This window comes from Rhinoraja longicauda, chromosome 14, assembly GCF_053455715.1.
Source record: "Rhinoraja longicauda isolate Sanriku21f chromosome 14, sRhiLon1.1, whole genome shotgun sequence".
Lineage (NCBI taxonomy): Eukaryota > Metazoa > Chordata > Chondrichthyes > Rajiformes > Arhynchobatidae > Rhinoraja > Rhinoraja longicauda.
This window is the reverse complement of record NC_135966.1, coordinates 14216115-14238544: the sequence shown is the minus strand read 5'-3', so window position 1 is coordinate 14238544 and position 22430 is coordinate 14216115. Positions and strand designations below refer to the sequence as shown.

Here is a 22430-nt window from a genome sequence, read left to right as displayed (position 1 = left end):
ATTTTTAGTTGCAATGTAGACTACGGTTAGATGTGTTTACATATTTTTTATTTTTGCTGCAACCGTGTTTGCCAGCAACACCTCAATTTGGAGAGATAGAAATAATTGATCGTAATAACGTTTAGCACGACTGACATCTTGGAGATCTTTTGATAGCATTTTGAAGATTTTCTTTCTACAAATACGTAAAAGATTAACATCTGAAAATACTACCAGCCACTGACTGAACGACTAAAGAAAAATACAGGAATGTGGTGGAAGTAGCATGGTTAATGTGAACAACTAACAATGGGCCGATTGTCAGAAAGCCGACCAGCACCTTGAAGTCATCCTTTCAATGAGTCCCATGACCATACTAACCTCTGCAGCTCTGCAGCAACCATGATGTCTCCAGGCCATGGTGGGCAGAGGCTTTCCCTCCACTTCCAAATGTCACTGATGATAAAAGACATTTGGAAAAAGTTAGACAACAAAACTACATAATGAAAAAATAATAGTAATTCACTTTTAAAATATTAACCGACGTAAATAGATTAAAATAAAGGAAAGCAGCCGCTTTCCTTCACTTCAGCACAGGGGCACAACTGGTAGAGCTGCTCCCTCAAGGCGCCAGACACCCGGGTTCGAACCTGACCTTGGGTGCTGTCTGCGTGGAGTTTGTATGTTCTCCCTGTAGCAGCATGGGTTTCACTCGGGTGCTCCAGTTTCCTCCCACATCCCAAAGATGCATGGCTTTGTAGGTTAATTGGCCTCTGTAAATTGCCTCTAGTGTGTAGGGAGTGGAGGAGTTAGTGGGATAACATAGAAGGGTGACAAATCACATTTATACCAAGCCAATTAACCTATAAATCTGTACGTCTTTGGAGTGTGGGAGGAAACCGAAGATCATGGAGAAAACCCACGCAGGTCACGGAGAGAACGTACACACGCCATACAGACAAGCACCCGTAGTTAGGATCGAACCCGGGTCTCTAGCGCAGTAAGGCAGTAACTCTACCGCTGCGCCACCGTGCTGCACATTGCCAGACCCGTCGGTGACCCATGGGGTGTGGTACAGTTCAGTGGCAGCTTCTACCTGTACAATCCGAAAATCCACTTCAAAATACTGTGTTGTTAATATTAAATATTGAATTCACTGTTTAAAAAGATTTTTATATGATGAGCTTTTTGGGTCTCATAACAGAATAACTTGCAAAACAACGTAATAAGTGCAGTTCAAAGCTTATAGATATCATTTGCCAACATTACACATGGGCATAATGATGATTTTTAATGGAGTCAGAGTCACACAGCTTGGAAACAGGCCCCTCAGCCCAACTCGTCCATGCCAACCAAGACGCCAGTCGCATTTGCCCACTATACACCCATTTCCCTTTAAACCTTTCCTAGCATTTTGCCTTTTCTGAACTGAGAATACCAAGCAATGCGTGAAATTATTGGACATTTGCCTTTTACTATCTCTCACCATCACCACAACTCATTCTTCAAAGATCCACAGTATACTCTGAGAACAGAAGTGGCAGAAATCTATATTTAGCAGCAGCAAAACATTTAATTTCAACAATCACTGCAGGCTTTTCTGAACTGAACAAAGTCTTGTTTGAGGTTCTTCCTAAATCAATATCCCTCACAGATCAATGTTTACTGAGAAACTACAAAACCGGGCTAGGTTAACAGATGCAGGTAAAGCTCTGTAATGAAACTGAGGTATTAATTTGTTTTTAAACACTTCAGGGTAAAAACAAAAATGATGAAATGAAAAAAAATATCTTGCAGCCATTCAAAATGATAACTTAGTTTAGTTTAGTTTATTTTATTTTAGAGTTATAGCGCAGAAACAGGCCCTTCGGCCCACTGAGTCCGCGCCAACCAATGATCCCCACACACTAACACTACCCTACACACACCAGGGACAATTTACAATTTTCCCAAGCCAATTAGCCTACAAATCTTTACATCTGGAGTGTGAAAGGAAACTGGGGCTCCCGGGGAAAACACACGCGGTCACGGGGAGAACGTACAAACTCCGTACAGACAGCACCCGTAGTCAGTATCAAACCCGGGTCTCTGGCATTGTAAGGCAGCAACCCTACCACTGCACCACTGTGTCACCTACAAACTCTTTTTAAAGTGATTTTAAGCCCCATTATGGCATTACCTTAAGATTTGACTTTTGTAAAATACCTCACTATCTGTGTAATATTCTTTGAGGATTGATGTTGCGGCTATTTCCTTTGGCCACAGTATCTAGATCTGGGCTGGTAATTCCTCGTCTCCTGCCCCTCTTCATTTCACAAGCCTATCATTCCCACAAATCTATATCCAAACCTCACCACTTTGCTACTTGGTGGCATCTACAGCAGACCTCTGTTAATCTTGACAGCTGCCATTTTGCTGAATCCTAAATCCCCTGTGAAATGAAGCTACAGACTAAAGTAGAAACTCACCTTCCTTTGTGTTACTTTGTGCAATGCACAGGACACCTCCTATAGTCTGCTGCTCAGGTGCTGGAGCTTCCTACATGCAGATGATCACAACCATAACCACCAACAAGCATGAAAGAAGTTTGTAATAATGAATCCGAAAGGATGTTTTAAAGATGGGGAAGGAAGGATTAAGCTGACAGAAACGTATCTAAATTTAAAATAATTGCAACAGAGGTGGCACGGTGGTGCAGTGGTAGGGTTGCTACCTGATAGCGCAGAGACCCGGGTTCATCCTGACCAAGGCTGCTGTCTGTACGAAGTTTGTACGTTCTCCCCGTGACCTACGTCGGTTTTCTCCGGGAAGTCCGGTTTCCCAACACACTGCAAAGACGTACAGGTTTGTGGGCTAATTGGCTTGGTAACATTGTAGATTGTCCCTTGTGTGTGTAGGATAGTGTTGATGTGTGGGGATTGCTGGTCGACGCAGACTCGGTGGGCTGAAGGGCCTGTTTCTAGGCTGTACCTCTAAACTAAACCAAACTAAACGAAAGACAACCTTCCACCTGAAAAGGAAAGATTGCCAATGTTCATTCAAAATGAACTTATTTGAATTTTGTCATTTTAACTCTGTGTGGGCGTGTGTGTGTGTGTGTGTGTGCACATTTGCGTGTGCGCGTTTGCGTGTGCGCGTGTGCGTGTGCACATTAACAAATTTGCTTTTGTCCCCAGCCATGAGGCCGAGATCCCAGCTGACTTTGGCACAGCCGCTCCCAACAATCAGTGAAGCCTGTGAAGAAATGCTGCAGGATATCAGTACTGAATGTTCTGCCAAACATGATACTAATTCTGATTCTACATCGGTAGATGTCTATCTGCAATCTATCTGCCACTTAGCAAAACCAACTTTTCTTGCACCTCAGAACTGGTCAGACGAAATCCACTGCATGGACAAGCCTAATCTCCAGCAACACCCAAGACTGATTTCTCAAATGGATCCTCACTACTCCAAAATATATTCCAAGAATACTACAAAATATTGTGCAGCTGACAGAATTACCTCGGGCAATGATAGCATCAAATTGAAAAACAGACGGAATACCTCTTTTCTTGCCAAGTCCGATCCACTGGAAAATCTATATGGCCGGAAAGAAATTTGGGAAGGGAATTTTCCGAATATTTCCAAAACAAATCCTTCCTATCTCCAGCAAAGCAAAGATACAATGTTGCAACAACCATCCAATGCATTGCTAAGATGTTAAAAAATTGGTGAAAGAAAACCACTCAACAAAGTTAGTTGGTTACCCACAAGTTTCCTCTCTGGACTTTTTCCACAGACATATTAGCACACACAAATCAAGCTCAAGAAAGCAGAGCATGAATCCAAGAGCAGAGTCAAAGAGGATGTCAAACACTACAATGGATTTTCTTGTTCTCAATAAACCCAGGTCTCAGCCATTGAAGGAAATCCGTCCAAACTGCAGATTACAATTTGCACACATCATCAGCTTTGGTAACTGGGGATGTGGTAATCAAACAGTTGCAGTCTCTGGACCATTATGAAGATGCCTTAAAGACACCAATTTTCCAAAGAAATAGTACAGCAGACAAAAAATTCTGGATCACTAATAGTTTGTTTGACTGCAGGAGTAGCTGGGGAGGTATCCCAAAGGGAGTTTGCCACCTCCCCTCCATTGCTGAAATTTGACCACAAAATGCCACCATTTGTTGCTCTGCAGATATGTTCATTTTCAAACGCTTCTTTATCTGCTACCACTAGATGTGTATCTATGAGGACATCTATCCTACAGACCATATATCTATTATACGATGTGAACTAAACTGTTTGGAATCCACATTGAATGTAACTTTGCAGAAATCATTTGTAAAAACATTTGTAAAAACAATGTTTTTTATAAAATGGAATGTCATAAAAAAGTACTGTACGTGATGCATTTTTTAAACTGTCCATTAAAGTAAAAAATACTTGTTTACATCTTTAACATCAATAATTTCATCACTGAAACACTAATACAATTGTTTTTGTGAAACATAATAATTGATGAATGATTGACAACTTTCACCCAATACTTGGATTAAACTCAATTACGGGAACAATTAATAGAAACAAATATTCAGTGTTCAATACCCCAAATCACTTGAATTTGCCGGAAGAACAAATTTAAAATATAAATAATATTTTGTTTCCCATTACTATGGTGAATGCTTTGGTGCAGAGTAAGGCAAGTGATCAGTTCACAAGCTCACAAGATATAGGTGTAGAATTAGGCCATTCGGCCCATCGAGTCTACACCGCCATTCAATCATGGCTGATCTCATTCCCATTTTCCTGCTTTCTCCCCATAACCCTTGACACCCGTTCTTATGAAGAATTTGTCTATCTCTGCCTTTAAAATATCCACTGACTTGGCGTCCACAGCCCTCTGTGGCAATAAGTTTCACAGATGAACTACCTTCTGACTAAAGAGGTTCCTCCTTACCTCCTTTCTAAAAGAGCACCTTTTAATTCTGTGGCTCTGACCTCTGGTCTTAGATTCTCCCACCAGTGGATACATCCTTTCCACATCTACTCTATCTATGCCTTTCATTATCCTGTAAGTTTCAATCAGGTCCCCCCTTAACCTTCTAAACTCCAGCGAGTAGAGGCCCCGTGCTATCAAATGCTCATCATATGCTAACCCACTCATTCTTGGAATCATTCTTGTAATCCTCCTCAATAGTCAATAGTCAATTTATTTGTCACATACACATAAATGTGCAGTGAAATGAAAGATTACCCACATTCCAACAATAAGACCAATAAAAATAAGCAGTAAAAATAAGCAAGAAACATCCATCACAGTGAGTCTCCTCCAGTCACCTCCTCACTGTGATGGAAGGCCAGAATGTCTTTTCTCTTCCCCTGCTGTCTTCTCCCGCGGTCAGGCTGTTGAAGTTGCCATGTCAGGGCGGTCATGGCTCCCGACATTGAAGCCCCTGCCGGGCAGAGAAAATCCCGCGGCCTATTTCAGGCCACGCTGGACGGTGAAAGGTCCGCGGCGGGCCGACCCAAGCCCCGCGATTCGGGACGGGCAAAGACGCTGCCGCTGCTGGAGCTCCCGATGTCAGCCCCAACCCAACCCCAACTGCGAGCTTCCGACGTCCACGCGGCCCGCGGCCCGCATCCGAAGTAACCTCCGGAGACGAGTCGCAACCGCTCCCGCAACGCCACCACAACCTCCGAAGGCTGCCAGCTCCGCAGATGGTAAGTCCAGTCCGATGGCTCTGCGAACCAGAGCCCCAGGTGGTCCCAGGTGGAGGCCGCCAGCTCCAGGTGTTTGGCCGATGGTAGGCCGCAGCGGGAACGGAGACACCACCCAGAACAAAGATCGCGTCTCCGTTCGGAAGAGACAATTTTACAGCCCCCCCCCCTCACATAACACACAACCACAAAAAAACTCTACATCATACACTAAGACAAAAAAACAACAAAACACACAAAAGACAAACAGACTGCAGGCAAGCCGCAGCTGCTAGGGACAAATTAATATGAATAGATGCCAACCGCAGGTCAAATTTCACAACTTCACTGATTAAAGGAAAAACATGTACCGAAGCAGACAATGCCATTGATTTAGAGGTTTTAGAGAAGGAGTTAAATTATTCTGGTGGCAAAATCTGTAATGCATTATACAGGAAAAGTGTCACAAAAAGTCCATCAACAAAAAAAAGTAGCAAGACTTCATTGTGGGTGTTGGAGTGGGCAGACTTTACATGAGATTCTATTTTTGTTCACCTTGAATGCTGTTGTGAAGGGAAATAAATAGGTAATTGAGTAAAGATGTGAATTAAGTATATTGAGGAAGTGATCTTAGAAATGATATTACCACAGGTCCTGACTATTTTTACTTTACCTTAGAGAAGACATTATCATATTAATACAAAGGGGAAAGAAAAATGGAATTCAGAAAGTGAAATAAAAGAGACAACAGTAAATAGTAATATCATATTTTCTTTTAATCTTCAAAAAATAATAATTTAGTTTAGTTTAGAGAGATACAGCGCAGAAACAGGCCCTTTGGCCCAGAGTCCACATGGACCAGCGATCTCCAAACACTTACACTATCCTACACACACTAGGGACAGCTTACAATTATACCAAGCTAATTAACTGACAAACCTGTACGTCTTTGGAGTGTGGGGGGAAACTGGAACTCCCGGATAAAACCCACACAGGTCATGGGGAGAAAGTATAAACTCCATACAAACAGCACCTATAGTCGGGATCGGACCAGGGTCTCTGGCACTGTGAGGCAGCAACTATCCCGCTGCGCCACCGTGCCGCCCATCAAAATTTGAAAAAACAAGACTCCGCACTTAGGAAAGGGAGATGTCAATTCCAGAGAGGCTATTTGGCAGCAGTTTGGACACACTGAAAAGGACAAGCCAAACCTTTGCTAGTGTGTTTTGGGGCAGCATATGAATAAGAAGCACGTTCACGCCTTTGTGTTTCAGTGCTAAGATTGCCACAGAGATAACATTATACCAAAGCATCTGGAGGTACAACCAACAGATATCCCACAATTTCTCTATTTAATTCCAAAGGTATGATTGGATTGGCTCCATTATTTTTCAATGGCACTCACTGATGGTAATTACTTTAACCTTCATGTAAAAGTCAGCCTATTGTGTGGAGAGCGATATACATACCAGCTTTGGTGGATCAAGTATGACATAATGTCATTGTACCAAGAGCTTAATTACCATAAATTACCATAATTTTCATAAAATTTCCATTAATAATGTAATATTAATTCTGCTATGGTGAACAAATTACATGGATTATTTTCTTGAAAACCTCATATACAATAAATGATATCTCTACCCCAACCAGGAGGGGGAGGGGTAGGAGAGGTAGAGGGGGAGGGGGAGAGAAGGGGTGGGGGAGGGGGAGGGTCAGTAGGGGAGGGGAAGAAGATAGGAGATAGGAAACCTGTGTTTCACGGTAATCGGAAATGTGCTTTCAAATAACAAGCACAAACTTGGCACAAGCACCATGCCACCTCACATCACTGGCTGAAGAAATATTGTTCAACATCAAAGAATTTCTAGAACATAGAACAGCACGGCACAGGAACAGGCCCTTCACCCCTCAAAGTCCATGCTGAGCATAATCCCAAGTTAAACTGATCTCCTCTGCCTGCACATGATTGATATCCCTCAATTCCCTGATACCCATGTGCCTATCAAAAAGTCTCTTAAATGCCACTGTCATATCTGCCGCCACAACCACCCCTGGCAGTATGTTCCATGCCCCCACCACTTGTCCTGCACATTTCCTTTAAACTTTGCCCCTCTCATCTTAAAACTATGCCCTCTCGTCCTTGACTTTCCCAACCTAGGAAAAAGACTCTGACTGTCTACCCTATCTAGGCTGCTCATAATTTTATTTATTTCTATCGGGTCTCCCCCTCAACCTCCAGCATTCCAGAGAAAAAAATCCAAGTGTATCAACTTCTCTTTAAAGGTGCAGGAGGAAACTGCAGATGAAGGTTTACACTGAAAATAGGCCCAAAATGCTGGAGGAACTCAGCAGGTCAGGCAGCATCTCTGAAGAAAAGGAATAGGTGATATTTTGAAACATTGCCTATTCCTTTTCTCCAGAGATGCTGCCTGACCCGCTGAGTTACTCTAGCATACTATGTCTCGCTTTAAAGGCAATACCCTCTAATCAAAGAATTCTACATCTAGTCTTGTCCCAATTTAATCATTTATCAACCAGCAACACAAATGTAAAGAAAAACGTACTTTTATATTATCTTATATTCGTTAAAGAGAAACTCTCAAAATATTATTCAATGTGTTCTTTCCAAGTTTCACCAAAAATATTTGATGATATATGATCGTCGGAACTACAATAATTCAATGCAGTCTTGTGTCTCAAGAGGTTTCAGTCCTTGGCCATCTGAAAGGGGGAAAGCCTAAAGCAGAGACTGTGGGGAAGAGTAAGAAAATAACTGCAGATGCTGGTACAAATCGAAGGTATTTATTCACAAAAATGCTGGAGTAACTCAGCAGGTCAGGCAGCATCTCAGGAGAGAAGGAATGGGTGACGTTTCGGGTCGAGACCCTTCTTCAGACTGATGTCAGGGGGGCGGGACAGAGGAAGAATATAGGTGGAGGCAGGAAGACAGTGGGAGATCTGGGAAGGGGGAGGGGAAGAGAGGGACAGAGGAACTATCTAAAGTTGGAGAAGTCAATGTTCATACCGCTGGGCTGCAAGCTGCCCAGGCGAAATATGAGGTGCTGTTCCTCCAATTTCCGGTGGGCCTCACTATGGCACTGGAGGAGGCCCATGACAGAAAGGTCAGACTGGAAGTGGGAGGGTGAGTTGAAGTGCTCAGCCACCGGGAGATCAGGTTGGTTAAGGTGGACTGAGTGAAGGTGTTTATAGTTGGGGCCCGTTGCAGGTGAGGGTGAGTGAGGCCCGGAGTTGCGGGAGAGTCAGAGCGAGGGCCTACTGGTGCCGGCGCATCACAGCCAGAGTACAACGCAGGGCACGGAAGGAAAATTGTTCTGAAAAGCGGCAGATAGTGGGGAAGAAATGGTGGAAACTACAACGTACACGCAGAATGATAAGGTGCGAGAAGTGGAGGTCATAAATATGAGAGGTTATGACTGTTCAAGACTTTCAACATGTCTTTGGTATTTAATAAGCATATTTAACACAATTAGATTTGCGCTCCACATGGTGTCACATGTGATGTCATTCTTCCTCCAGGGCATCGTATTTCCTGTTGAACTTGAATCAGCTTGAGCCTTGGTTTATACTGTGATCAGTTTGCAGCAACACTAAACTCTCTGTCTAAATTAACCTTAGAGGAATCAGTGTTCACGCATGATCATTTCCTGCCTGAGCAAATGGACCATGTGCACACAACATCAATAGCATCAATACAAAATTGGGCGGCCTGACAATGCCAGAGACCCGGGTTCAATCCTGACTACAGGTGCTGTCTGTACAGAGTTTGTACGTTCTCCCTGTGACCACGTTGGTTTTCTCCAGGTGCTCCGGTTTCCTCCCACATTCCAAAGATGTACAGGTTTGTAGGTTAATTGGCTTTGGCAAAATTGTTCCCAGGGTGAAAGATAGTGCTAGTGTACAGGGTGATCATTGGTCGGTGTGGACTCAGCGGCCGAAGGGCCCGTTTCCGAGCAGTATCTCTCAAGTAAACAAAATCTTGCTTCAGATAAAAATGTGGCAGGAATGCTCCCAGAACTGAAGCTCCCCATGCGCAGAGTGATTGTACTTCCAGGGAGAGAGGAGAGGGTGAATATTTTGGATTTTTAAGAACAAACTAGATGCAGGAATGGAGGGATAATGCCAGGGCTGATATTGAATGTTGAAGTAAGACAGTCAACATGTCTTGTACACAGGTAGTGAAGGGTAGTCAACAGGTAGTGAAGGGTAGTTAAATGTTTTGTAGTCTCATGAAGCTACTGATAGTATTAGCCCTTGGTCAGAGTTAGGAGTTATTTATTAGGCAGCAAGATTTAAAAAAAATGTTTTTCAAATTCTTGTTAACACTGGAGTTTGAAATCAGAAGAGGCTTTGTGAAGAGGCATGGAAAGTGCAAGGGAGAATTATCTCAAGAGGTACAATCATCTTCAATTGTTTCAGCCATGCTGGTGGTCAAAATACTTTCTTCTCCATAGGGCTGACATTGCACAGCCATATCCGTTCCCACCAGTTTGTTGGTTCTGTCCACCTTATCTGTGGCTATAACTAGGACAAAACACTGAGCTGGAAATTAGTTTCGTTTAGTTTAGAGATGCAGCATGGAAACAGGCCCTTCAGCCCACCAAATCCATGCCGACCAGTGATCCTCGCACACTAACACTATCCTATACACACTTGGGACAATTTACAATTTTACCAAGTCAATGAACCTACAAACCTGTACGTCTTTGGAGTGTGAGAGGAAACCGGAGCACCTGGAGAAAATCCACGCAGGTCACAGGGAAAACGTACAAAAATCCGTACAGACAGCACCCATAGTCAGGCTCGAACCCGGGTCTCTGGCGCTGTAAGGCAGCAACTCTACCGCTGCGCCACTGTGCCAATTTGTTTGGTGTAGGTTTGGATGAAATGCCGACTGAGGTATGTCAGTACATGGTGTGTATCAGAAGGTACGAATATTTGGGATGGGTCTTGATTGGTTGATATTGTGGGTGGGTAAATCATGGGGGTGGTGGTACATCGACCAGCTGCTGAGGCTGTTGTGCAGCCAATGACAATGGCATTTGAAGAGGCTTTCACTGACCTTGACCACATACATGGAGTCGTTGAACGTTTTAGTGAGACTGCACCAAGGTCCTCAGCTTTGCCCAAATCTGCTGTGTGTCACTCTGCTTCAGTATTTGTCTTGGCAGGCCTTCGGGTTTCCAGTTGACAGAGCACGCCTCCTTATCACAGTGTCTGCAACATTTATGATGAGGACAAATAAATAGGCATGCAGGTCGACTTGAAAAATTAATTCTCTTTCTCTCTCCACAGATGTTGCCTGACCTACCATGTACTTAGAGCATTTTTGCTTTTTATTACAGGTAAAACCACACTTGTCAAAGGATCTGAATTATTTTTCCGTTGGAATCTATTTAGGCATCACCAAAGAGAGCAGCTCATTAAAAACTCCATACATTGTTACCGCCAACACAAGCAGACACTCAATTTTTCACATATTATGTGGTAAATATTCCAACTACACAGCTAAACACTTCAATGCACAACAGTTACACAGCCTGTATTTATATAGAAACATAGAAAATAGCTGCAGGAGTAGGCCATTCGGCCCTTCGAGCCAGCACCGCTATTCAATATGATCATGGCTGATCATCCAAAATCAGTACCCGGTTCCGGCTTTTCCCCCCATATTCCTTGATTCTCTTAGCCCTTTAGAGTTGTTGACATAGCAAAACTTCCCAAGGTGCTCCACAGGCATGTTTTAAACATAATTAGACATCAAGCCAATTAATTGTGCAAATCAACAGAAACTTAGTTGAAGAGATCTACTTTCGGAAGTCTTTAGTTTTGGTTCAGAGATACAGCATTGAGACAGGCCCTTCGGCCCACTGAGTCCATCGATCGACCGTTCACACTAGTTCTGATGCTATCCAACTTTCTTATTCACTCACGACATTAAGGGCAATTTACTAGAGGCCAATGAATCAACAAGCCCACACGTCTTTGGGATGTGAGAGGAAACTGGAGCACCTGGAGGAAACCCACATGAGGTCAACTTATAAGAGAAGGGGAATAGTGAGGCAGAGAGTTGTAGAGGAAATTTCCAGAGCACTGGAGCTTGGCAGATGAATGCATAACCACCAGAGGTGAAGCAATTAAATGCAGAATGATCAGGTGCTAGAACTGGAGAACCCATAAATATTGGTGTAGGAAGGAACTGCAGAGGCTGGTTAAAACCAAAGATAGACATAAAATGCTGGAGTAACTCAGCGGGGCAGACAGCATCTCTGGAGAGAAGGAATAGGTGACGTTTCAGGTCAAGACCTTTCTTCAGACTAGTAGAAGGGTCTCGACCTGAAATGGCACCCATTCCTTTACTCCAGAGATGCTGCCTGCCCCATAAATATTAGTTATATTCAATGACTGTTCAAGACTTTCCACATGTCTTTAGTATTCTGTAAACATATTTAACACTATTAGATTTACACCACATAATGTCTCATGTGATGGAATTCTTACTCCAGGGCATCTTACTTCCTGCTCAACTGGATTCAGCTCTAACCTTGGTTTATACTGTGATCAGTTTACACCAACACCATCCATGGAACCTATCCATGTTCTCCAGAGATGCCGCCTGACCCGCTGAGTTACACCAGCACTTTGGTGTTTTTTTTACACCAATACTAAACTAGCTGTCCAAATTAACCTTACAAGAATAAGCTCATCTCCTGCCTGAGCACATGGACTATGTGCACACAACATCAATAACACCAATATAAAATCTTGCTTCAGATCGAAACGTGGCAGGAATGCTCTCACAGGTGATCTTCCCCACATGCCGAGGGATCGGACTTCCAGGGAGAGAGGAAGGGGTAGTTTTCCTGGAATTTTAAGAACAAACTAGATGTAGGAATGGAGGGATAATGTTAGGATAGATCTGGAGTGTTGAAGTAAGATGGGCAGGGTGGTCAACTTCATCTATAAACATCTCGTGATCACAGGTTGCCCCTGGTATTAGCTCCTAGACAGTTGGGATTTAGGAGTTATTTATTAGGCAGCAGGATTTTTTTTAATGTTCACATTGTTGTTAACTTGGCTTCAGGAGCTACCTAGATAGGGATCCAGGGTCCCTGGCAGAACTCCCCTTGTTTAAGTCTGAAGAAGCCTACCTACATTCTTCTGAGATGCTGCCTGACCCCCTTACCAGCATTTTGTGTCGCTACTTATTTAAGGTGAGGTTGTCCTCACTTTGCTAAACCTCTCACGATAAAATACAGTCATGGAAAAAAGGGCTGTAATTTAGATAGCAGAGTCATGTAAAGCATTTGTTGTTGAATGCAGAATGCAGTTTCTTTGATCTGAAAATTAAGCTGTAATCACATTAGGCATCTGAAAACACTATCAACCATTCTAATAAATACAGTTAGGCAACGATAGTTCATGCATAAAAGTTCATGCATAAGTGATGTTTTGGGTCAGGAGCCAAGAAGAAAGATCCCGACCTGAAACATTACCTCTCCATGTGTTACAAGGGAACAGGTTCAAGGATCTGACTAGTAGAACAGAAAAATGCTCACTCGTCTGTTTAGTTGCAAATCAGTTTCATTGGCAAGAGAGGACAAAAACAATACTCGTCTGGGTATGCTCGGGGTCCAGTTTTACAGCAGCACACCTCTCTCTCTCTCTCTCTCTCTCTCTCTCTCTGCCTCCATCCGCGGTGCTGATCGCAACTTAGCCCGTCGGTGAACACCTTTAGTTTAGAGTTTAGAGATACAACATGGAAACAGGCCCTTTCGGCCCACCGGGTCCGCACCGACCAGCGATCCCCGCACATTAACACTATCCTATACCCACTAGGGACAATTTTGACATTTACCAAGCCAATTAACCTACAAATCTGTACGTCTTTGGAGTGTGGGAGGAAACCGAAGATCTCGGAGAAACCCACGCAGGTCACGGGGAAGATGTGCAGACAGCACCCGTGGTCGAGATCGAATCCGGGTCTCTGGCACTGCATTCGTTGTAAGGCAGCAACTCTACCCCTGTGCCCCGTACATGAACTTGAACTAACTTCTGGCTTCCTGGCTATGGGCTTTAAACATAGCGCTATGGTCACAGCGCTACGGGCTTTAAACAGGAACAATTTACAGAAGCCTATTGGCCTATGCACCTGCAAAATTTTTGGAATATGGGAGGACATACAGACTCCGTACAGGCAGCACCTGTAGTCAGGATCGAACCTTACTGAAAGGCAGCAATTCTGTCATTGTGCCACTGTGCTGCTGAATGGGAGTCGATGCCTTTCAAAGTCAATGCCAGGTCCAAACCTGAGGATGGATGCAATGTTCAAAGAAGGAAAATGTTCAATGATCTCACCAAAGTGTCAAGGGTAGTAAAAACCAGGTTCAATTGTTATATTCAACTCATTGCACCATCAACCTCAGCAACAACTCAGTTCATGAATTCACCCTGAAAAGAGTCTCTATTAGTCAGCACAAGTACCGGTCGTATTCTCCACCACATCTTCAAACACTGAGCTCCTCCTTAAGTCACACACAGCCTGCATATGTTGTTCAGACAGGATGTACACTCCACTCACGTACTTTGTGCAATGCTCTGTAATGAACCTCACTGTGGTTAGCAGGACAAGGTGCTGGAGAACTGGGTGCAACAGATAATCAGAGGACAGGCAAATGTGCTTTGCCTCTAACTGCCATGGAGGAGATGGTGCTGGCAAACACTGGGACAGTCGTTGATGAACCCACGACTGATGGCAAGTCTGAAGACATTGAATCCGATGGAATGCCACTGCCTAATCCTTCCCCACATTCCAGATTGCCTCAGACCAATGATTGACTGTTTGCAGATGGTGTAAGATGCATCTCTTATTTTCCCCACCCACACTTGAACACAACTTTTTCGTTTGGATCCTTTTTTATCCTTCGAGAAGTCTAATCTGTCCAGACCGGGGAAAAAGTGAACGATAATGAGGACACACCTTCCCATGATTTCACACTTGCAGTCATTGTGTGAAATTTATAGCACAAGCTAGAGTTTTATGCAGCATATGATGAGACACCAGCATTGTCGCCAGGGCTACCGGACCAGGTGGAAAATATCCTGTCACTGTAACCTCAGATATGTTATTGCAGTGTAATGTTAACCCAGACAGCTGGCCACATAGACAGCATTTTTTTTGATGGTCTAAGTGAAAACAAAAGTGGCACAGCTGAAAGAGCCGTTGCCTAAAAGTGCCAGAGACCTAGGTTCAATCCAGACCTTGGGTGCTGTCTGTGTGGAGTTTGCACGTTCTCCCTGTGAGCACGTCGGTTTTCTCCAGGTGCTCCAGTTTCCTCCCACAAAGATTGTGAAGTATAGGTTAATTGGCCTCTGTAAATTGCCCCTCGTGTGCAGGGAGTGGATGCGAAAGTGAGATTACATAGAACTACTGTGAATGGGTAATCGATGGTCGGCGTGAATTTGGTGGGTCAAAGAGACTTTCCATGCTGGAAATTAAAAATCTAAAACTAAAGGAAACAGAATCTGAACCAATATTCATAAGAATTCCAATGGTTTTGTCAAATGTGAGTTCCCGTTCATGAATGCATGTATCTCTAGTCAGTCTTATTATTTTCTGTCTTACAAATTTATTTTCATGATGCTTCTCTGAAACGTCCCATAAACATTGTTGCAGCCAGAGGATAGTTAGGCATGAGGCACAATCTTGAAAGCAATACCAGCCTTAAGAACAATTATTGCTCACAACCGATTGCAGTACAAAGTTGGTAGGTTCCTTGTGAATCATAAGTGGTGAGAACCCCGTAAGACAATGCTGTAAACCACAGCTGCTGACATTTGCAAAAATCAATTTCTTTGAAATCACTTTTTAAAATTTGATTCATTTATTGCCAGAGATGCCAGGCGGCACTTGCTAAACAGGACTACAGCTGAGAAAGACGAGCAGAACAGGGCACGACTCACAGGATGCAAAATGAAGTGGGTCCAAAACATCCAAAAGTCAATAGACAATAGACAATAGACAATAGGTGCAGGAGTAGGCCATTCGGCCCTTCGAGCCAGCACCGCCATTCAATGTGATCATGGCTGATCATTCTCAATCAGTACCCCGTTCCTACTTTCTCCCCATACCCCCTGACTCCGCTATCCTTAAGAGCTCTATCTAGCTCTCTCTTGAATGTATTCAGAGAATTGGCTTCCACTGCCCTCTGAGGCAGAGAATTCCACAGATTCACAACTCTCTGACTAAAAAAGTTTTTCCTCATCTCTGTTCTAAATGGCCTACCCCTTATTCTTAAACTCTGGCCCCTGGTTCTGCACTCCCCCAACATTGGGAACATGTTTCCTGCCTCTAACATGTCCAACCCCTTAATAATCTTATACGTTTCGATAAGATCCCCTCTCATCCTTCTAAATTCCAGTGTATACAAACCTATACGGCCCCACAATACCAAAGGCGCTAATTTCAAATGAAAGAGAGGACGTAAAAAAAAACCCTAATCAAAAGGGTGGCACCATGGTACAGCTAGACAACGTCAGACACCCGATTTAGATCCTGACCAGTTTGTACGTTCTCCCTGTGACCGCGTGGGTTTTCTCTGGGTGCTCCAGTTTCCTCCCATAAATCCCTTGTCCCACTTAGGCGATCTTTTAGGCGACTACTGGCGACTAGGCTGTCACCACACGGTCGCCGGGGTGTCGCCTGTATGGCCGTGAGTAGTCTCCAAAGAATCATACCTTGAATTTTTGGCGACTGTTGGTTTGACGCCAATGATCGTAGCTTGACGTCTCCTGACGTAGGCGCTGTTGTAGGTTGTCGCCTAGTTGTCGCTAGGTGACGTAGGTTGTCTCCGGTGCTGACTTCGTTGAATTCCATTGGCGACTACCTACGTCAACCGGCGACAGGTACAGGCGTCAAAACCGGAAGCCAAAATGACGTGAATTGTCGGCGACACGGTCGTAGCATGTCATAGCTTGTCGTGGATAGAAGTAGGTTGACTTCGGTTGTTGTAGGTTTCTGCCTGTGTGGTCGTAGGTTGTCGTAGGTGCGGTCGTAGGTGGACGTCCTAAATCGGGACGATTGGGTCACCGGTTGTCGGTAGCTTGACGTAGCTTGACGTCGACTAGGTGGTAGGTTGTTGTAGCTTGTCGTAGACATTGTCGTAGGGGGGTCCAGTTGCTGTTTTTTTGGCGAACTGTTACAACTATTGCAGTCCCCGGTAGTCGCCTAAAAAAACGCCTAAGTGGAACAGGCCCCATATATTCCAAAGACTTGCAGGTGCCCAGGTCATTTGGCTTCTGTAACCTATCCCTATTGTGTAGGATAGAATTGGTGTATGGGTGATCGCTAACTGTATGGTCATCTGGGCCGAAGGACTAGCTTCCATGCTGTATCTCTAAACTAAACTAAACTAAACTAAGAGATAAACTATTAGGTTTTCCTATCAAGAGAGGCTGCACAGTTTGCATTCCTTTAGTTCAGAAGAAGGAGAGGTGACCGAATTTAAACGTATAACATCCCAGGGGGCTTGACTGAGAAAAGCTGTTTTCACAAGTGGGAGTGAAGCAGACAGGGGAACACAGCTACAAAATACCAGACTAGTCATTTGAAACAAAGATTGGTTAATCTTTGGAATTCTCTTTCCCTAAAGGTGGTGGAGGTTAGATCATTAGATATATTTAATCTGGAGATAGAGAACTATATGAAGATCGAGATTTTTTGAGAACTACTGGGAACTGGCATAAAAGAGGAGGTGAGGCCAGTGTAGATCAGCCATGATCATGTTGAATGGTGGGCAAGCTTGAGTGGCCTGGTGGGCTATCCCCTGCTCCTTTACTCCTTATTCTTTTGTTCTTGGACTATCTGAGTTGCGGGAAGGCAGTTAAAGGTCAGACTACTGCTGAAAGCACGTGACACCGCTTTCAGGTCAGGTGAGGCTCGGGCCTACAGTTCTTCCAGGGCTAACCTGAAGAGGGGCATCAAGAAGGCCAAGCACAGCTACAAGCTAAAGATCGAGGAGCACTTCAAGAACAACTCCGACTCCCGTGGCAAGGCATCCAGGCCATCACGGATTACAAACTCACCAACTCGATCCCCACATCCAGCGACGCCTCCTTCCTTGAGGAGCTTAATCACTTTTATGGCTGCTTTGACAGGGACAATCAAGAGGTGGCCATCAAGGCTGTGCTCCCTGCTGACCATCAGCACCTCACACTCACCCCCACCGACGTGTGTACGGCATTAAGCAGGATTGATGCACGGAAGGCTGCTGGCCCTGATGGTATCCCCGGGCGTGTCCTCAGGGTCTCTGCTGCGCAGCTGACAGATGTTTGGACTGACATCTTCAACTTGTCACTTGCCCAAGCAGCTGTCCCTACGAGTCTTAAAACCACCTCCATCGTGCCGGTGCCAAAACACTCCACTGCAGCGAGCCTCAACGACTTCCGCCCAGTTACACTTACTCCCATTATCACTAAGTGCTTCGAGAGGCTGGTCTTGGCACACCTCAAAGGCTGCCTACCTCCCACACTGGACCCCTATCAGTTCACCTACCACCAGAACAGGAGTACGGAGGATGCCATCTCCACGGCACTTCACTCCGCCCTCTCCCACCTTGACAACAGAGACACCTACGTGAGAATGCTGTTTATCGATTTCAGCTCAGCATTCAACACCATCATCCCTGCCAAACTGATTGCCAAACTCAACGACCTGAGCATCAACCCCTGCCTCTGCAATTGGATATTGGACTTTCTAACCAACAGACCCCAGTCTGTTAGATTAGACAACGACACCTCCTCAACCATCACCCTGAACACTGGCGTTCCACAGGGCTGTGTGCTGAGCCCTCTCCTCTACTCCCTTTTCACCTACAACTGCACACCTGTACATGGTTCTAACACCATTATTAAGTTTGCAGATGATACAACGGTGATTGGCCTCATCAGTGACAACGATGAGTCGGCCTATAGGGAGGAGGTCCAGCTACTTGCAACGTGGTGCGCTGACAACAACCTGGTCCTTAACACCAAGAAGACCAAGGAGCTCATTGTGGACTACAGAAGGACTAGGGGTGGTACGCACACCCCCATCCATATTAACGGGACGGAGGTGGAGCGTGTTTCCAGTTTCAGGTTCTTGGGTGTCAACATTTCTGATGACCTATCTTGGACCCACAATACCTCAACACTGATCAAGAAGGCTCACCAGCATCTCTTCTTCCTGAGGAGACTAAAGAAGGTCCATCTGTCTCCTCAGATTCTGGTGAACTTCTACCGCTGCATTATCGAGAGCATCCTTACTAACTGTATCACAGTATGGTATGGCAACTGCTCTGTCTCCGACCGGAAAGCACTGCAGAGGGTGGTGAAAACTGCCCAACGCATCACCGGTTCCTCACTCCCCTCCATTGAGTCTATCCAGAGTAGGCGATGTCTGCGAAGTCATGCACAGTCTATCCAGAGTAGGCGATGGCTGCATCGTCAAGGACAGCTCTCACCCCAACCACAGATTGTTTACCCTCCTCCCATCTGGGAGGCGCTACAGGTCTCTCCGTTCCCGGACCTGCAGGTTCAGGAACAGCTTCTTTCCTGCGGTCTTACCTTACTTAACTCTGCGCTTTGGTGATTGCTGCCATCCTCCCCCCCCCACCCCCACACCCCCCCTCGGGCACTCCTCCCATCAGTGACTGATCTCGCTCACCGGAATTTCCACTACTGCTACTGAATTACTGTATATATTATATGTTTTACTATTCCATCGCATGCACTCTGGTTAAGATGCTAACTGCATTTCGTTGTCTCTGTACTTGTACACTGCACAATGACAATAAAGTTTGTATTGTATTGTATTGTATTGTATAAACCCCTTCAATCTGCAGTTGGCTATTGATGTGGTAAATACAGAGACCTGACAGCTGGTCTTCACGCACTTACACAAACCTTTACCAGCAGTTTTATTGGAAGTTAACTATCGTAAACTGAACGTTATCATTCTTGGCACTGCTGGAAATGGGATGGGACCTTTCTAGTGTGGAACATCTAGGAAATTATGGTCATTTCTGGCCAGTCTTTCGGTTACTTTACGGAAATACATAATTTTGTTACCTGAACCTCAAACATTTAAACCAAATGTCACTTTTATAGGTTGAGATAGTTAATTACATGCTTGAACTATTTACTTGCTTATACAGAAAAGAAATGCGATGGAAATAAGAATTTAAGGCAATTTTTGAAGCAATTATGATTAAAAAATAAAGGAAATGGTCATACATAATAACACAATGCAGAATGTCAATGCATTCAGCCACAAAACTCAGTGAAATTGTGAATCGGCTAGTTTTTCATAAAGAGAATGGTGGGTATATGGAACGAGCTGTCAGAGGAGGTAGTTGAGGCAGGTACTATAACAACATTTAAAAGACAATTGGACAGGTACATGGATAGAAAAAGTTTAGAGGGATATGGACCAAATGTGAGCAAATGGGACTAGCTTAGATGGGCTATCTTAGTCAAAATGGGACAAAGGGCCAGGTTCCCATGCTGTCTGACTCTGAAATAACATTATCAGTTTGCACTTCCAGCAACTTGCCAAGCGCAACTGAACAACCTAAACATGCAAGAGGAAGTTGACACCATTACTTAAGCCATTACAGCAACATCTAGGCCAATGTATCAGTGTTCCTCTCTATAAAGTAGGAAATTATCTTACATTTTTAAACATTGATTAGTGCAGCAGCATTTCTGACTATTGCCTTGTGACAGGCATGAAGTAAGAGGAAATACAAAGTCCTGAAGGAAGTTAATGGGTCAGGCAGCATCCGTGGAGGGAATGGATTGCAACACTATGTGTCGGGATACTGAATACTCTGACTGATGAAGGCCATCTTGACCATACTTAATAGTATCTCTCATCCCAGATCCTGTCCATGTGGTGAAGTATGAAAAGCATCTTTTGATTTATTTTAATCTCATACTCATTTAATTTAATTTCCCTATCGGCTGTGATGGGACTTGAACTCAGCCTCCAGGTTATTTGTATAGATTTCTTCTAGTTAGTAACATACATAACCACTATACAACATATACTGCCTCCAAGCACCAGAGAACAGGATTCTCCAGTGCTGGATGTGTGGAGTTTGCACATTCTCCTTGTGAAAGTGTAGGTTTCCTCTGGGCACTCTGGTTTGCTTCCAGAGCAAAGACACATTGGTTGGGAGGTTAATTGGCCACTGTAAATTGCACCTAGTCTATCAGCTAATGGTCGAATCTGTGGGGAGTTGATGAGTGTGTGGGAAGAATAAAGCGTGGGATTAATGTGGGATTAGTGTAAACGGGTGGCTGATTGTTAGTGCAGATTCTGTGGCCTGAAGAGCCTGTTTCCATGCTGTGTGACTATGATTCTACAAGTCGCTAACTCTGAAATCATCGCCCATTCCATAAATGATACACTTAATAAAACTTTAGAGACAGAGTTGTGGTGATTTTACAAAGCCTTTTGCAGCTGGGGAACAAAATTTAAGGTGGTTCTTTCAGCAAAATGATACTGTGAGTCCACGCGCAAACTGAAGGAAGAGCAAAAGAGTTTTTGTAACTGTCTTATTTATCAATTGTTTGTGCTATTTGTTATGTTGTAAAACTGTCTCCCATTTGCTTCAAAAGAGTCAAGTAACTTGCACAATGTAAATTATTTTTTGTAACATCACATATACAGTTTGATTCGTAGATTTCTGGACCAGCATCATTCACTGCAATAATTTTTAAATGTAATTGTTTTTAAACCAAGGTGGCTTTTTTTTCCAAAAAATGGCAGCGATGTGCAGCAACTGATACCAAAGTGCTTTTCACACCTTTTTTTGCAGGGCATCTAGAAAAGGAAATACTTAGATACTAATGAATGCATGTTCCGTGGTAATGTTTACCACAACATCTGAACAAAATTATTTTACTTTCCATTTGTCTACCTTAAATTTAACTTCAACTTTCCTACGTGTTGTCAGAGTTGAACCCAAACTTCCATTTGGAAATATTCTGCACTCTTCAGACTTGAGGTGAGGTGTTTGCCTGAGTTTTCGTTGTCAAAGAATCAAACAGCACGGAATCCAGCTCTTCTAAAAACGTGGACCCTCAGGTTCCTATTAAATCTTGCCACCCCTCACCGTAAAACCTATGTTCTGTTTTCATGTTTGGTGATTTATTTGTCCTAGTTAAAATTCTGGTCAGTGGGTCAGGCAGCACCTCTGGAGAAAAGGAATAGATGATGTTTTGGTGTCGAGACCCTATATCAGACTGAGAGTCAGGGAGAGGGAAAGTAGATGTATGACATGAAAGATATTGATAATGTAGGATTTCTCATGAAAGCATCACTGAATGTAATAGCAGGCACTTGGGTATTTTCTGGACAGAGTCAATCTTACCCCATGTTTATGTGGCGTAATATATTTGTTTGTTCAAGACTATATGCATCAGAATACCAGAAAATGTTTCACTGTACCTTAATTGGTACATGTGACAATAAACTGACCTTTGAAACTCTGAACCTTTGAAATCCTTTTTAAACATCTAAAAGGATGAGAAGCCATTTCAACCCTATAAAAACATTTGCCATGATTGAAGGAGAGAGGAGAAAAAAGTGACGGTGTTTATTTGAGGTTAGTATTTTTGCGGCCAGTCACGCTATCCCCAGGAAACGTCAGCACAATACAGATTGTGTGCATGAAAAATGTCTCTGTGAATCTTTATAGTGG

At 43.9% G+C, this 22430-nt stretch overlaps 1 long non-coding RNA gene across 3 annotated transcripts in view; it reads right to left on the bottom strand.

Moving 5' to 3' along the window:
- Positions 1–22430, bottom strand: part of LOC144600081 (uncharacterized) — a 32089-nt gene that overhangs the window by 3252 nt on the left and 6407 nt on the right. For all 3 annotated transcript variants that reach the window (XR_013548073.1, XR_013548074.1, XR_013548075.1), the window contains 2 exons: positions 10748–10902; positions 361–435 (listed from right to left, as the gene is read on the bottom strand). This is a non-coding gene — a long non-coding RNA (uncharacterized LOC144600081). The remainder of the gene's footprint in view (positions 1–360; positions 436–10747; positions 10903–22430) is intronic.